The following is a 16,294-nucleotide window of genomic DNA, read 5'->3' on the forward strand; positions in this document are numbered from 1 at the left end:
CCATCGCGTTGAACGTTCAGGCCCAAGACCCAGGTGCTATCCTCCAAATGTTCTGGGTCCTTGCAAATCAAACCAAACTCGGCCAGTTTGGACCTTATGCGAGATGATGACACAATGCCTTCATTTAAATATATGGCATCAAGGTACGCCAATGTCCGCTCTTTTATTGTTTCTTCCTGTGACAACACAGCATTGACGATAGTCTTCATTATTTGGGGTGCCATGTTCAGCCCAAAGCCTAGTCTGGTAAGGCAGTACCTTCTGCCGGCAAACACCACCGTCTGAAATTGTCACATTGTCCAGACCTGTGGGTATGCTTTTCTTAGATCTAGCAGGGACACATTGTAGCTTGCTGACACAAATGTTAGCGTCTGCTGTGAATGCATTAACATGCACGTTTAGCCATCACTGGCCTCACCTTCGCTATGTTGTGCTGAGCAACCACAATCAGTGAGATCAAGCCTTTAGGAGGACCAAGTTTCTCATAGGGGTAGGGAATTAACTAGTCAACCTTGATCCATTTGCAGAGTTCATCTTCATATGCAGGCCTTATTTAGTAGGGCACATGATACTCCACTACCTCATTCTGCAGTTTGGCTGGCTCCTAGTTTTTCAACCACTTCCATGAGGTAGTCCAAGCCTCCTGCTACTGGTCAAATTCGACACTTAAGTCTAGCTGGTCAATCCTCAGCATAGCGAACACTGGAGCCTTCTTCTGAAACTGTGCCGCTCCTGTCTGTGTTATGTGAACACCACCTAGGGCTCTGATGGCATCATAGCCTAGAAGCAGGTCAAAGCTCAGTGGTTTTTCAAGTGCTACCAGCACCTCGACGTTAGCCGAATTTCCAGTTCTTGTGCGAATGTTCACAGTGCCCATCCTGCAACATGTCTGCGTCTCTTTACTGATGGTGGTCACCCTGACATTCTTCTTCCAAGTGTGGCAGAGGTCAGCACTATAGTGCGGGAGCACCTGGAATTGAGTAGCGGTCAGCACAATGTTTTGTTGATATAGACCTGAATGGTTGGAAGCACCTCATCTAATTTCTGTTTGGGAAAGAGGTCGACACAAGCACCTTATTCCTGAACCCGTTTCCCACACAATCCCGGGCCACATGACCAGTCTCATTACACCGGTAGCAGTGAACAGCTGTCAGTCACCACCGGCAGTTCTTCGTAATGTGGCTCTGGCCCTTGCACCTATAACATACGACTTCACCATGTGAGCTGGGCTCCTGAGACGGTCTATCATCACTCGGTGTGAACTGTGCAGCAGCAACTACCAATTCTCTCATCTCATATGTATTCTTCATCACAGTCCTGATCCGGTTTACCAGGTAATTAAGCGACAATGAAACTATACTTGAGCTAACTTGCAGGAGTTGCTTTGCATTGGTTGGGAGCCCTGTCAGAAATTTGAATGGCAAGGCCTGCTTAGGCAATCCACCGAACAACACCAACAACTTTTTCAACTCCGCCAGATACACGTCGACAGTTTTGCCTGAACGTAAGGTTTTTGCCTCAAATTGCTCCCAAACAGTGGCGGGGTCGATAGCAAATGTCTTGTATAGTGCTGTCCTGATCCTCTCATAATTCTATTTTTCTTCAGGACTATGCTGTTGATACACCATGAACGCCCCACCAGACAGATGTAGAGGAATCAAGTGTTCAATGCTCTTCATGCTAGACAAAAGGCAATGCAGTTCAACCTTTTTCACCCAGTCAAGTACCGGAGTTGAGTTATCGAATTCTGGTATTAATTTAAAGTCGAACTTGTCCCCCATTACACCAAAATAGCTTACAATTAAATTGGCTGATATTTTGGGGAAAAAAATAAACATAAATGTTCACAGATATAATTTGTCACTGTATTTCCTCCTCCCCACAATTTTCTCTCTCAACTTCCAGCATGCGTCTGTCTCTCTCACCTTTGCCAACAGGCCTTTTATTTAAAAAAAACTGTCTGCATTTCATTTGCACTTGTGTGCGGTGAATGTTGTGATCTTGTGCGATTCCACAAGACCACACCTTATAAAGCTGCAGCCTCCATCTTTAATCTCTCTCTCTCTCTCAGACCCCACCTGAAGTCAGAAGTCATAGCCACACAAGGCACACACACACACACACACACACACACATGGGTGCTTGGTTCTTTGACTATTATATTTAACTCTACAATTTACAATTTAATAAAAATATATCATGAGAATTTAACTCCTTATTTCAATTTTTTGTGCATATGTAAATTTTTTATTTTGTGCATGTGTAAATTTATTTAGTCTAGAATATTCAAGGTTCATAATTTTTACTCATCCAATATACGTTTTTGATACTGTAAAAATAAATTAAGACACAATTCTATTAAAAGGGGCTATTTTCTTTTTTCTTTTTAAATGAAATGATTAATAACATTCTTTTGCATTTTTAAATATTTGATGCTTCTGCAGTTTATGAACCATGTCATTTTTAGATAGGATTTTCCAAATAAATTTTTTTCTTTATTAAATTATGTAAAAGTAAAAAAATATTTAATAAAGACCCTCTCTTAATGTCTAGAATTGGGTTGTAAATAATAACATTATTTCAACAAAACAAATATTTTTCATCATGGTTGACTTTTTTGCATATGATTGCACATAATCATTAAATTCAGATGAAAAAAACATCCTTCCATTTATATTTAAAACAGAAAAACAATAAAGGACAAGGGAAGAAAGTTATCTTTCTCACTTTCCATCATGAACAGTAGAGCCCTATGAAGAGATATCAACTTATTAAAGAATGCTGACTCTTCACTTTTAGATGCAAGCACAGCAAAAATGTCGTCAACATATCTGACATAAGTATTGGATATAATTTCAGAACTAAAAAGAACGGATGTGCAATAACCGATGGAAATATCAGCTAAAGTTGTGGCCAATAAACTCCCCATTGAGATCATATCAGCATGACATAATATCATTGAAGCTAAACTCCATCAATTAGTATAATTCCTATAAATATTTTCTGAGAAAAAACAAGAAAAGGTCAGGCGACCACCATAAAGTATGTTGGCAAAAATATGTACAGTCTCATCTAATAGTCTATTGGTAAAAAAACTAGAAACATAAAAAGAATACATAAGAATGTGTCAGAACCTGAATCTAACATGCATAGACATTCAACAAACTGATAGGAATCTGACATGCAGTGTGTAGTATACAACTCCCCCACGGGTTGAAAGATTTCTAAAAGCCATTAAGCCAAAGAACTTAGAGACAAAGTGAGTTTCAGTGGAAGAACTTGTATATTTTAGGTAGATCATATATTGTACATAATGACCCAGAGGGTCTAATCCTATCATAAATGTCCTTTGAAAAAGCTTTTTTTAATAATGAAAGTAGACGTTTTTGAATTTTAATTTCTTTCTGCTGACTCGATAGGGCCAGGTTTACACAATTTAGATGTATTGTTGAGAATAGATAATATCTTCTCAATATAATTTGCTCAGTCCATTACCAAAACTTATGCACTTATGTATGGCTTGCAAATATAAATGTCTGAATTTAACTATAATGCTTAAACAGCTTTCAAATCCAGTTTGATCCAGAAAAAGTCACTGTGGTCAGTGAAAGCATTGCTGTATCGGTGTTCCAAATCAACCAACCAGATTTCATCCCAGAAATATTATCTAGGGAAAAAGTAGAATGGTGTTTAATTTGAGCAAACAAAACCTTGAAGGAGGCAAAGGTTTTCTCTTTATTTATATTAGTAGAGAAATACAGAAATCTAACCCTTTAGATAAAACTTTAATTTCGATATCTGTGAAGATAGTATTTAAAAAATAAAATACGGTTGCTTCCATTATTTGGTTCACAACTGTGTCTCCTTTGGATAAGGAGAGCAAGTTGTTTTCCATTTTTAATTTAAGCACCTTGCTTAGCACATACATAACCAATAAACAAATACTTTCAGAAGCAAAAGAAATACAAATGACAAGAAAACTTTGAGTACAGACCAAAGCCTATGACAAGTACTGATATAATATTCAAGATGTGGAGAAATGCGTGACTTACCTGGATAGACCACGTGCGGGTCGGTCACCGAAAATAAATAAAAAGAAAGAAAAGAAACGGTCAAGACTCTTATTTATAGAGTAGTGATCACGTGAGTTAGAAGAATATGCAAATAGAGGTGAACGATTTTGCGATATAAAAAGCCTGTGTTGTTAAGAGGGGGGGCAGACTGTTGGCAGAAGTCAGTGCTGTCAGACGTGCTTTAGAGTTTTGTTATTATATGCTGTGTTCGATTGTTGGGAGAGAGAAAAGAGAAGAGGAGGAACCAAGAAGACATTCTGCAGATACTTGACTTTGTGTTGGTTTTAAGCTATCTCGGCGCTTGGTGTGCGGTTACTAACAATGGACAGATTCGACATTCGCTTAATACCCGAGTTCGACGGATCTACCACTGGACCGGCTGTCGTTGAATGGATTGAAAAGGCAGAGAAAATCTGTAAACTGTGCAAAATTAAAGAACCAGCCACAGTTATCCCTTTGAGGCTAACCGGAGGGGCCTATGCAGTCTACCAACAACTCGGGGATGAACCAGACTGGGATGAAATCAAGCAGAGCCTGTATACAGCGTTTGGTACAGATCCATTTGTTGCGTGGCAACAGTTCACGAGCCGGACACTTCAACCCAAGGAAACAGTCGACGTGTACCTAGCCGACCTGCGAAAATTATCTGTACCGTTTGGTGGGGTCAACGATAAAATATTAAGCTGTGCTTTTTTGGTAGGCCTACCCGAGGAGGTCAGTAAACTGTTGCGGGCATCATCAAGAATCGATGAATTGTCAACTGATGAGTTATTGGCCCGAGCTCGAAACATCTGTAAGGAACAGGAACCAATTGCAGCAGCAGCTCGTTTTCGACATGGAGGCAATGTGGACTCTCTTCCAGATAGTAATAAGCATGCCACCCCAGTGTGCTATAAATGTGGGGAGGCCAATCATTTTGCTAAAGAGTGCCGGAGTGATAGGAGAGGTGTATATCCACAATCAAAGAGACCAGTGCAATGCTATCGCTGCAATAAGTTTGGGCACATATCTCGCAACTGTTCGGGAAACGAAGTTGGGGGCAAGGTACTATCGCTACCCTTGCCCCCTGCCAACCAATAAACACAGGATTGCCTGTCATTAGCGTTAAACTTGATGATGTGCAGTGTTCAGCACTTATAGACACGGGGTGTTCCCGGTCTATAGTTAGTGCCCATTGCTGTCCGGTGTGGCGGAGGAACCCAGTTGGCGTTATGACCATTAATGGCTTATCACGGGTATGTTGTGGTGAAGGGACAGTCACAATCTGCACTGAGAAGGGTGACACAGCTAAAGTTGACGTTCTGGTGATGCAGGAGAAACCCCTTGGCTACGACATGTTGCTTGGAATTGATGCAATACAAGCACTAGGAGGCGTTACAATCACAGCAGCTAGAGGTATCAGGCTTGGAGAAGGGAAAGACGTCTGTGCAGCCATGTCGATTGAAGAAAAGGACTTCTGTGCTACATTTGATGACAACGAAAGGGTGTGGACTGCAAAGTGGAAATGGGCCATGGGCCAGGAACCAGATCGGCTGTGCAACACGATTCCAGAGTATGCAGTTTCTACCAAGAATAGGGCCGCATATGAAGAAGAACTTCAGATGTGGATTGACAACGGTTGGTTAATACCATACCCACAGGAACGTCTGGGACCACCCAAGGGATTAATTCCGCTCATGGCTGTTGAACAACATACCAAAGAAAAAATTCGTCCCGTAATGGATTACCGAGAGTTGAATCGGCATGTTGATGCGTTTACCGGAAACGCAGATGTGTGCGCTGCTAAACTGAGAGAGTGGCGTCAAAAAGGGAGCAATGTAGCACTTCTGGATCTAAAGAGGGCCTACCTGCAGATACGTGTCCATGAGTCATTATGGCCGTTTCAGACAGTACTACTCAAGGGAAAACTATATTGTTTAACACGTTTGGGTTTTGGCCTAAACGTAGCACCCTTGATTATGACAACCATTATTAAAACTGTTTTGATGCAGGATGAGACCACAGCAAAAGCTGCTTCAGCCTACATAGATGACATCTATGTTAATGAGGACATAATGTCTGCGGATGCAGTTCGAATAAAACTGAAAGCGTTTGGGTTAATAAGCAAAGACCCTAAGCGCCTAAAGGATGGAGTGCCCGTGCTAGGCCTCGAGGTCTGGGAGGAGGGCAATACGTTGCGATGGAAACGAGGGAGCCCACTTCCAAAGTTACCCAATGTATTAACAAGACGTACTGTGTTTTCTATCTGTGGTAAATTGGTAGGACATCTACCTGTCTGTGGATGGCTCCGATCGGCAACAGGAGTGGTGAAAAGACGAGTGACTACAGTAACAAAAGGATGGGACGATGTTGCGGATGATGATTCTCTCCAACAAATGATGGCTGAAATGTTGTCCAGAGTGCATAGGAATGACCCTGCCCGGGGTGAGTGGCAAGTGTCTGGAAACGAACTAAATGCATGGGTTGACGCAAGTTCGTTGGCTACAGGTGTCGTGTTGGAGCAACTAGGTGTTGTTGTGGAAGATGCATGCTGGCTTCGTCCGAAAAATGATGCCCAACATATAAATTTGGCAGAACTTGATGCCACGTTAAAAGGTCTTAATCTCGCATTGCAATGGCAGACTAATGTTGTGCATCTCCACACTGACTCATTGTGTGTTTACCATTGGTTAACCGACACCTTGACTGGAAAGGCTCGAGTTAAGACTAGAGCTGCAAGTGAAATGCTAGTACGAAGGAGACTAGCAATAATTAAGCGTCTAGTTGACGAATACAGCTTGCAGGTAGACATTACGTTAGTCTCGTCGATGCAGAATTTGGCTGATAGCTTGACTCGAGTACCAAAGAGGTGGATCGATGCAATGAGGCAGGGATCCGATCTTCAACAACAAACATGCGCGACTGTAACGGATCAATTAACACCTGACCAGATCCGTATGATACACCAGCAGATTGGACATCCTGGAATTCAGAGGACTGCATATTTTGTCCGAAGAGTATGCCCTGCAACTACAAAAGCATCAGTGAAAGCAGCCATACGTTCGTGTGAAGAGTGTCAGAGAATTGATCCGGCACCATCCCAATGGCAAAAAGGGAAGCTCGAGGTGGAGGGCAACTGGCAGCGAGTAGGGATGGACATAACACATTATGGGGGCAAACATTTTTTGACCATGACGGATTGTGGCCCGACGCGTTTCACAATATGGCGCCTGTTGACACGACAGGATGCAGCCAGCATTATACAACAGTTGAGAGCCGTCTTTTTTGAACGTGGTGCCCCGATTGAAATTCTGACTGATAATGCCGCCACATTTCGATGTCAAGAATTTCAGAAATTCGTGCACGAATGGGGGATTAAAATGCATTATCGGTGTGCATATTATCCCGAGGGTAATGGTATAGCAGAACGGTGTCACCGCACCATCAAAAGAATTGCAGCCAGGACGCAGTGCTCTATTCCAGAAGCTGTGTACTGGTATAATATAACACTCAAGGACAATGCAACACCAGCAACTGCACCAGCCAATGGGATTTACCAATATGAACAGCGTGTGAAAGGAGTTGATGCCATACCATCAGTGGTGAGTGTTGTCAATACACCATATCAGGTGGGAGACCTTGTTTGGATAAAACCCCCAAATGCTGGGTGCACTACGAAATTTTTCCGGGGAAAAATAGATGAAATCATAAGTCCTCAGACCATGTTGATTGGTGGCATACCACGTCACGTAAAAGATATCCGCCCTTGTTATACCTCTTCTGATTCTGAGGACGATGAGGACGATCACACACCGTTCAGAGATGATCCTGATCACTTACTGCCCCTTCAGGTGAGCATAGAAACACCACCAACAGAACCAGATGAGGGAATGATGGGACATACTGATGACAATAGTGAGGAGAGCGATGGACACAAGGAAGTAATGCCTCATCGAAATACTCGACAGAGACGAATACTGCCCACCCCCCGTGATTGCGAAACCCAGCGAGAAGGGATGATGGAGCATACCGAGGAGATGACGCCTCCGATTCTTCGGAGAAGTACCTGACAAAGACGGATACTGCCCCCCTGCCCTGATTGTGAGACACCGCCTATGGAACCACGAGACGGGATAATGGAACAGACTGGTAGTAATGATGGTGGTAATGAAGAAAACAGCAATGAGGAAGTGCTTCTTCGAAGGAGTACCCGCCAACGACGATTGCCCGCATGTCCTGTTTGTGATCATGAGATCAGGGGGGAGTGTGGAGAAATGCGTGACTTACCTGGATAGACCACGTGCGGGTCGGTCACCGAAAATAAATAAAAAGAAAGAAAAGAAACGGTCAAGACTCTTATTTATAGAGTAGTGATCACGTGAGTTAGAAGAATATGCAAATAGAGGTGAACGATTTTGCGATATAAAAAGCCTGTGTTGTTAAGAGGGGGGGCAGACTGTTGGCAGAAGTCAGTGCTGTCAGACGTGCTTTAGAGTTTTGTTATTATATGCTGTGTTCGATTGTTGGGAGAGAGAAAAGAGAAGAGGAGGAACCAAGAAGACATTCTGCAGATACTTGACTTTGTGTTGGTTTTATTTTTGTAATCTTATTGATATCGTCGCATATAAATGCACATTCCATAAATAAACTAGGGCTGATTTTAGATGCAATAATGCAATTGCAGATATAGAGAACTGAGACACATCTTGTTTGAGACAAAAATGTAAAAACTAGACAAAAATGTAAATGGATCTGATGTTGCTTCTTAATCATACAATATTATTCAATTTATTAATCTGGTGTTGACTGCATGTCTTTTGTAAATATTTAAATAAATATTTTAAGGTACAACATTTATAAATACATTTAAACAAGCTAGAGTTCTGTGAAGTATTATCCCAGGAGAATTCAATAGTAGACTTCTAGGTAATATTGACAAAGATAAAGAGTACTGGGAGGAATTAAAAATGCCAGGACTGATTAAAATAATTGAATCACTTTGTGTAAAAGTGATTAAAATAAGATGGTATGATGAAAAATCTTTATGTATATTATGTTAATGCTTCTTTCTTTTCTTTCCATGATTAAAATAAAAACTAAAGTATAATTCCCTCTAAAATATGTCCTAACCAACACTTCTATTGACTGGTTCTGTATTAACTGAAACAATTATTCTTCTAGTATGTTGCTTATGACGTTAAAGTGAATTAATTTAGAGTTTGTAAATTAAATCAGATAATATTAAAAAATAATGAACAAATTGAATCTGAATGTAGATACTAAAAATATTAAATTAAATTTATTTTTATTTTCAGATGCTCCTGCTTGAACACGTTTGCTGAATTTAAATTGATCATCATTCTCTTTAAGATTTACTGTTGAAAAATGTATCCTTGTACAGTATGTGAATATTCTTGTTCTGCTAAATCGAAATTAGTGACACATATGAGAACTCACACTAAGGAAAAGCCATATTCTTGTGAAATATGTGAATTTTCTTTTTCAGATAAATCAAATTTAGCAAAACACATGAGAATACACACTGGCGAAAAGCCATATTCTTGTAACACATGTGGATATTCTTGTACTGAAAAATATAAATTATTTACTCATATAAGAACTCATACTGGGGAAAAACCATATTCTTGTGAAATATGTGACTATTCTTGTTCTGTGAAATCAAATTTAGTGAAACATATGAGAACTCACACCGGGGAAAAACCTTATTCTTGTAAAATGTGTAAATACTCTTGTTCTGTTAAATCAAATCTAGTAACACATATGAGAATTCACACTGGCGAAAAGCCACATTCTTGTAACATATGTGAATATTCCTGTTCTGAAAAATATAAATTATTTAAACATATAAGAACTCACACTGGGGAAAAGCCATATTCATGTAAAGAATGTGAATATTCTTGTTCTGTTCATTCAAGTTTAGTTATTCATATGAGAACTCACACTGGTGAAAAACCATATTCTTGTAAAATGTGTGAATATTCTTGTTCTGTACAATCAAGTTTAGTGAGACATATGAGAACTCACTCTGGTGAAATGCCATATACTTGTGAAATATGTGAATATTCTTGTTCTCAGAAATCACATTTAATAATACATATGAGAACACACACTGGGGAAAAGCCGTATTCTTGTCAAATATGTGAATATACTTGTTCTGTTAAATCAAGTTTAGTGACACATATGAGAATTCACACTGGTGCTAAACCATATTCTTGTGAAATATGTGAATATTCTTGTTCTACTAAATCGAGCTTAGTATTACATAAGAGAACTCACAGTGGTGAAAAGCCATATTCTTGTGAAATGTGTGAATATTCTTGTTCTGTTAAATCTAGTTTAGTGAAACATATGAAAACTCACACTAAGTGAGTGTCCCTAATGATGGCGGTATGAACAGAGCTGAAAGAGAGAAACTGACCAAATACCAAGGTCTGATGTATGATATGAAAACAAACTGGAATTTTAAGGAGATATGAATCATACCAGTTATTATAGGTGCCACAGGGCTTATGAAGAACCTGAAGTCCTACCTAATATTCCTGTTGAACCAAGTGCAAAATGTTGGCAGCTGGTTTGGCTGCTACATACCCAGCATTACAATTTTCAAAGGAAGAAAATTAAAAGACAATAAAACCAAACACGAATAAAATATTTTTAAGATATGAACAACTGGAAGAATAAAAACGTTTTCAAAATTACTTGTTTCAACATTTAATAACCCAAAAAGGTTTAATGTACCATAAGAATAAACCACCAAACTAAAGTCCATGAATAAAATTCTTTGGATATATAAAATACACAAAAGATCACAACGTATTCTCAAATTAATGAATTCAAGATTTAATAACCCCAAAAGAATCAATATGCCATAAAACAAAACGACAAAGCAAAGCACTGTGAATATATATTTGAAGATATAAACAACTTCAAGCTGAAACTTTTTGAAAATATGTGGATTCATTATTAAATAAACCCAAAAAGTTTATATACCATAAAACAAAACAATTAAACCAAACTGTTGTAATATCTGTGGCTATTTTTTTAGTCCAGAAAAACAAAATATGTAACATATGCAAAAACATGCTTTAGAGAAGTTTTTTTTTCATAAATTATTTTTGTATTATGATACACATAAAGAAATTCATAATTTCAAAAATTGTTACAATATATTAAAACCCATATCCTTTTTAAATGTAACGTGTTTTTAATAAAATCAATTTCATTAATAGGTGAAAATGTCAAAAAGTTTTATATAAGAACACTGTAGAGTTGAGCAACAGTGTATGGCTTTTTACATTAAATAACATTGCTAATTGAGAATTTTTGTAGAAAATAGACTGTTCTCTACATGATATACAAAAGCGTTGTATAGCTTTCCTCTGGTAGAATGATCAATGTCTTACAGTTCAGAATCAATGTTTTGTTTGATAGACAAGTTAATAATGTACCTTATCGCATCATAAACGTGATTGAATTGAATGAAACATTGAATTTTGCTTCATCTCTGTCAGAGCTATTACACCTGACATAACAAAATGAGACAAGAAAAAGGTAACTTTGGTTGAAGTTGATGTCCCAAATAATATTAGATCAAACAGAACGGAAAATTTAATGAAATATCAAGGCTTTATGTTGGACATGAAAAGAAACTAAACTTAAGAAGCCTTCTATCATTCCAGTAATTATATGAGAAATTGGACTAATGACAAAGAATTTCAGGAAGTACCTGGCATATATACCTGATAAACCAAGTGCATGAAGGATACAAACAAGTACATTTAAAATGACAATTAAAAAAAAATCTCTTACTTAAAATGTATGTAGATTGGAAAATGTCTGGCATTCAGTAGGATGCCTCATCCCCAGCTTAAACAAAATGATAACAAAATTAAAAAAGTAAAGCCATATTCTTATAACGTAATGCTTTTTTTTTACACAGTGGTCACCACTTATCAAGGCCCGGAAGCCACTCAGGGATAAGGGTTATTGCAAGTACATTACGTTAGTGTGGAGATTTGATGAAGTGTTTACTTAAGGGGGCGGTTCATTAGGAATTTGTTAACATTGGACTTGAACACATCCAAGTTGTAGTCAGGTGGGAAGATTGGCGAGGGGGACCAGAGATTGGAGTTCAGACGAGCACCTGCCATGGAAATAACGATAAAACAAGGATAGGCTCGCAACGTCTTTTCTTTTGGAGAGAGGTTGCAGGGTAGAGAAAAGGGCATCCCCCACTAAGCCACGAAGTCTATTTTGTACTCTGTCAAGGCATGATAGGCTGTTTTTAGCAGCTCCTGCCCAGATATGGCAACAGTATTCCATCCTCGGACGTACTTGGCTTTTATATAGATAGAAAATTGCATCAGTAGTGAGATATCTTCTGGAGCGGTAGAAGGATCTCAGTATCTTTCCAGCGACCTTCGCAACAGACTTGATGTACGTGTTCCATTTCAGATTAGGAGTGAAGGTCAAACGAAGAAGCTTGTCAAAACACGGGGCCTCTCCCAGACGAGAGCCATCCATCCCAATTGATGCCAGATGGGGATCAGAGCGTTGATGATGTAAAGATAGGAGTTTGGTTTTAGATGCATTAAAGGTAACCAGCCACGTCTTCCCCCACTGAACCACACGCTCGAGATCAGAGGAGAGAGAATCAGAGAGAACTTTGTCATTTACAGCCTTTGATGTGTTTCCGTAGATGGTCATGTCATCAGCATAGAATCATCAGCATGGAATCAAGGTTCTTGATTAGCTTGGCGACCTCATGCACGGATATTTGTATGTTACCTAGCGTGTTCTGTGTTATAGGAGAAAATATGGGGAGTTGATGGCCTTCGTCGCATAGGGTAGAATTAGCTGCAAAGTTCTTTGCAAATAGTTTGGCCTTGTCTGATGCTGACAAGATGACCTCTGGTCCATTGATAATGGTTCAGGATCCTATTTGTTATTTGCCAAAATTGGTGGCAACCAAGCTGCTGATCAGCTACCTTGGATTTAACAGACTGGGCATATAGCTCTCTTGCATTTTTTATTACTCTTTTACAGTGGTTGCTGTCAGTCCTGAAAGCAGCTTTAGTCTCAGTGCATCTATTACGTTGGTAGCTATGGAAAAAGTGATTTCTGTGCACGATAGCAGCAGCACATTCTGGGGAGAACCATGGCTGGCTGTTAGGTTTTTGTTGGAATTTTTTAGATGGTATGAATTGGTCTATGCCTACAATTAACCATTCGGTCAGATCTGATACTATAGAGAACACTTCCTTTTTAAACATGGAGTGCAGAGGTAAATCAGATATGAATGTACGGAAGCTATCCCAGTCAGCCATAGAGTATCGGTATACAGTACGGTGGAGGGGTACGTCAGGGGACTTATTACATTTCGTTTTTATCTTAACTGATACAACTGAGTGGTTAGAGGATCCTAGAGGAGATAGAACGGAACATGAACATAGCTCAGGGGAAGTTAAGAGAAAAAGGTCTAGGAGGCTTGCATATTGACCGAGTGTATCGGGCACACGGGTGGGTTCGCAAACAATCTGAGTGAGGTCATAAGCAATGGCAAGATCATGACAAAACCTCCCCTCCTCGTCTGTCTTATTTGAATGGGTCAGCCATTCCACGTTATGGACGTTGAAGTCACCACAGATGTGGATGTTAGCCGAGGGATGTGCAGACAGGATGTGGTCTATTTTCTCAGATATGCTCTTAAAGATAGTAACTCCGCTGTTGTGGGGCCTATAGAGGGCAAATATAAATGCAGTGGTGTTAGCAAGTGCAACCCTGAAGCACATATAGGGTAAGTTAGGATCTTCTCTAGAGATATCCCTGCCACACGGGAAGCCATCTTTGATGTAGGCACATATTCCATCCCCATGGCGATCTTGGGTGTCAGATTTAGCTGTTAAATTAGAGTATCCATTAATTATGAACTCATCTAGGGAAGTGGTCGGCCCTATTCCAGTTTCGCTTAGAAATAATATGTTTGGTTTCGTCTCCTGTAATTGGTTTTCAACCTCTGGAAGGTTGGAACGTAGACCCCTGATGTTGGAGAAGGAGGCCTTGTAGTAGGGGTCTACGTTGGAAGATGGGGTTCTAGGTTTATTCGAGTTTTTTTTCTGGAGATATTTCATGTTGAGGTTTTTGGGTTTGTGGAAACAGGTCGGCATATTTGGTTAGAGCAGTACAGAGAGGGAAAGTAAGAGAGAAAAAGACAGGAATTTTTTTTTTTTTCTGTAGCACACGAAAAGGTAAAGCCATAACAATTACCCACTAGTATGGCATCGAGAGGCCACACCAGAGACTACTGCATGGTCCAGATCCACTCACCAAATGCCAATACAGCAGTCCCAATACTTTGCGCCTGCTGATAGGACAGCGTCCTTAGTGGTTAATCCAAGGTTCGGGTCCTTGACTGTCAGGTGGATAACGTCAGCCCAGACAAAACGTTTACCTCCAGCACCCTTACTAGTGACATGGCCACAAGGACAGACATAGAGACAGAAAAATTTCTGACATCTCAGACTACTGATCACCAAGTACTACCGACCTTTAAGCAGCTTTTTCTTCACCCTTTGTCAGAAAAATCACTCATTGAATGAGGACTGAGGGACAAAAAAGGAGAAGCGAGAGTTACTGGAGCTGCCGATAACACATCCACTGTATTATCTACTCTCCATTAAAAAAAAATGCTATATTCATGTTCAGGTAAATCAAGTTTAGTGAAACATATGCAAAAATCACATAGTTAAACAAAGTCATATTCTTGTAAATTATGTGCATATTTATGCTTTCAAAATTCACATTCATTATTAGTTATGGAGACTCACATTGGGTTAAAGCTATATTTAAACAATTGTACTGAAAGGAATTTGAACATTCTTATCTACTAGATCAAATCTTGTGGAAAATGATAACCCACACTAAGGAGAAGGCATATTCTTGTTAAATATGTGAAAATACTTGTTAATCAAAATCAAGTTTAGTGACACATATGCAAAAACCACAGTTTGATGAAGTCATATCCTTGTAAATTATCCTGATCTTAAATGGAACACGTACATCAAATCTGTTGCCAAGGCCGCTGGAAAAATGGTGGGATCTTTCTATCGATGCTGATGCTATTCTCTATCTATATAAGAGTCAGGTACGCCCAAGGATGGAATACTGTTGCCACATCTGGGCAGGAGCTGCTAGAAAGGACTTGGCCTGCCTTGATAGAGTTCAAAATAGATTTCATAGCCTCGTTGGAGATGTCCTTTTCTCTTCCTTGCAACCTCTATCTCACAGAAGAAATGTTGCGAGTTTGTCTCTGATGTATCGTTATTTTCATGGAAAGTATTCGACTGAGCTTCAATCTATGGTCCCCCCTCGCCAAACTTTCACAAGAAACACTCGTCTAGCTGTAAACACTATCAATAATTCCCCCCCCACACTCTTTATCTGTGCCTAAATCTAAACGTAGATTCCATGAACAAAGCTTCTTTCTTAGAACTGCACGCCTGTGGAATTGTCTTCCGTTTTCCTGCTTTCCGGCTGACTACAATATGGTTGTCTTCAAGTCTAACGTAAATAAGTTCTTGATGAGCCGTTCCATATAAATTATCAAATTTACCAAATTTTCATTACTAATGATTACTATATTGTCCAATTCCTACTGTACACTCTTTAACCCTTATCCTTGAGTGGCCTCTTGGCCTTGATAATGTGGTGATGCCTATGTAAAAAAAAAAATTATCTGCATAATTATGTGCATGGTCTTGCTCTCAATATTTACACTGCCACATTCTCAATATTCACACTGGGAGAACCCATACGCTTTTAATTATATATGGATATTTTTTATTCTAATTAATATATTTTTAAACATCTGAGAACTTGCATGTGTGGGAAATGTTTCCTGAAATGCTTAAATCCATGCAAATGTGATTTTATAATAAACACACATTTTACTAGGACTTCATTATTTTAAAACAACATAATTCTTTTAGATTAAATCACATTATTCAATCATGGTACAGACAACTTGTGTAAGGAAGGTCAATCATCAATAGGATCTTATCCCTATGACAGCTCTAGTTAAAATAGCATCAACAGCTGCTATTTGCTTTATTAGCCTAACATGCAGCAGAAAATGTTATGTTCAATTAAGCTCTTGAAAAAAAATCCAATCTTTTTATGAAGACATGCACGTGGTGTACTTTACAGTATGACCCATCTGCCTT

The 16,294-nt window shown here is 39.3% G+C and overlaps 1 protein-coding gene across 2 annotated transcripts in view; it reads left to right on the top strand.

Moving 5' to 3' along the window:
• LOC145252697 (uncharacterized) overlaps positions 1 to 11,182 on the top strand; it is a 109,541-nt gene extending 98,359 nt beyond the window's left edge. For both annotated transcript variants that reach the window (XR_013863648.1, XM_080112521.1), the window contains exon 2: positions 9,368 to 11,182. The gene's annotated coding sequence lies outside the window, so the exon portion shown is untranslated. The remainder of the gene's footprint in view (positions 1 to 9,367) is intronic.
• Positions 11,183 to 16,294: the final 5,112 nt, after the last annotated feature.

Source organism: Euprymna scolopes, chromosome 3, assembly GCF_053919585.1.
Source record: "Euprymna scolopes isolate OS-2025 chromosome 3, ASM5391958v1, whole genome shotgun sequence".
Classification (NCBI taxonomy): domain Eukaryota; kingdom Metazoa; phylum Mollusca; class Cephalopoda; order Sepiida; family Sepiolidae; genus Euprymna; species Euprymna scolopes.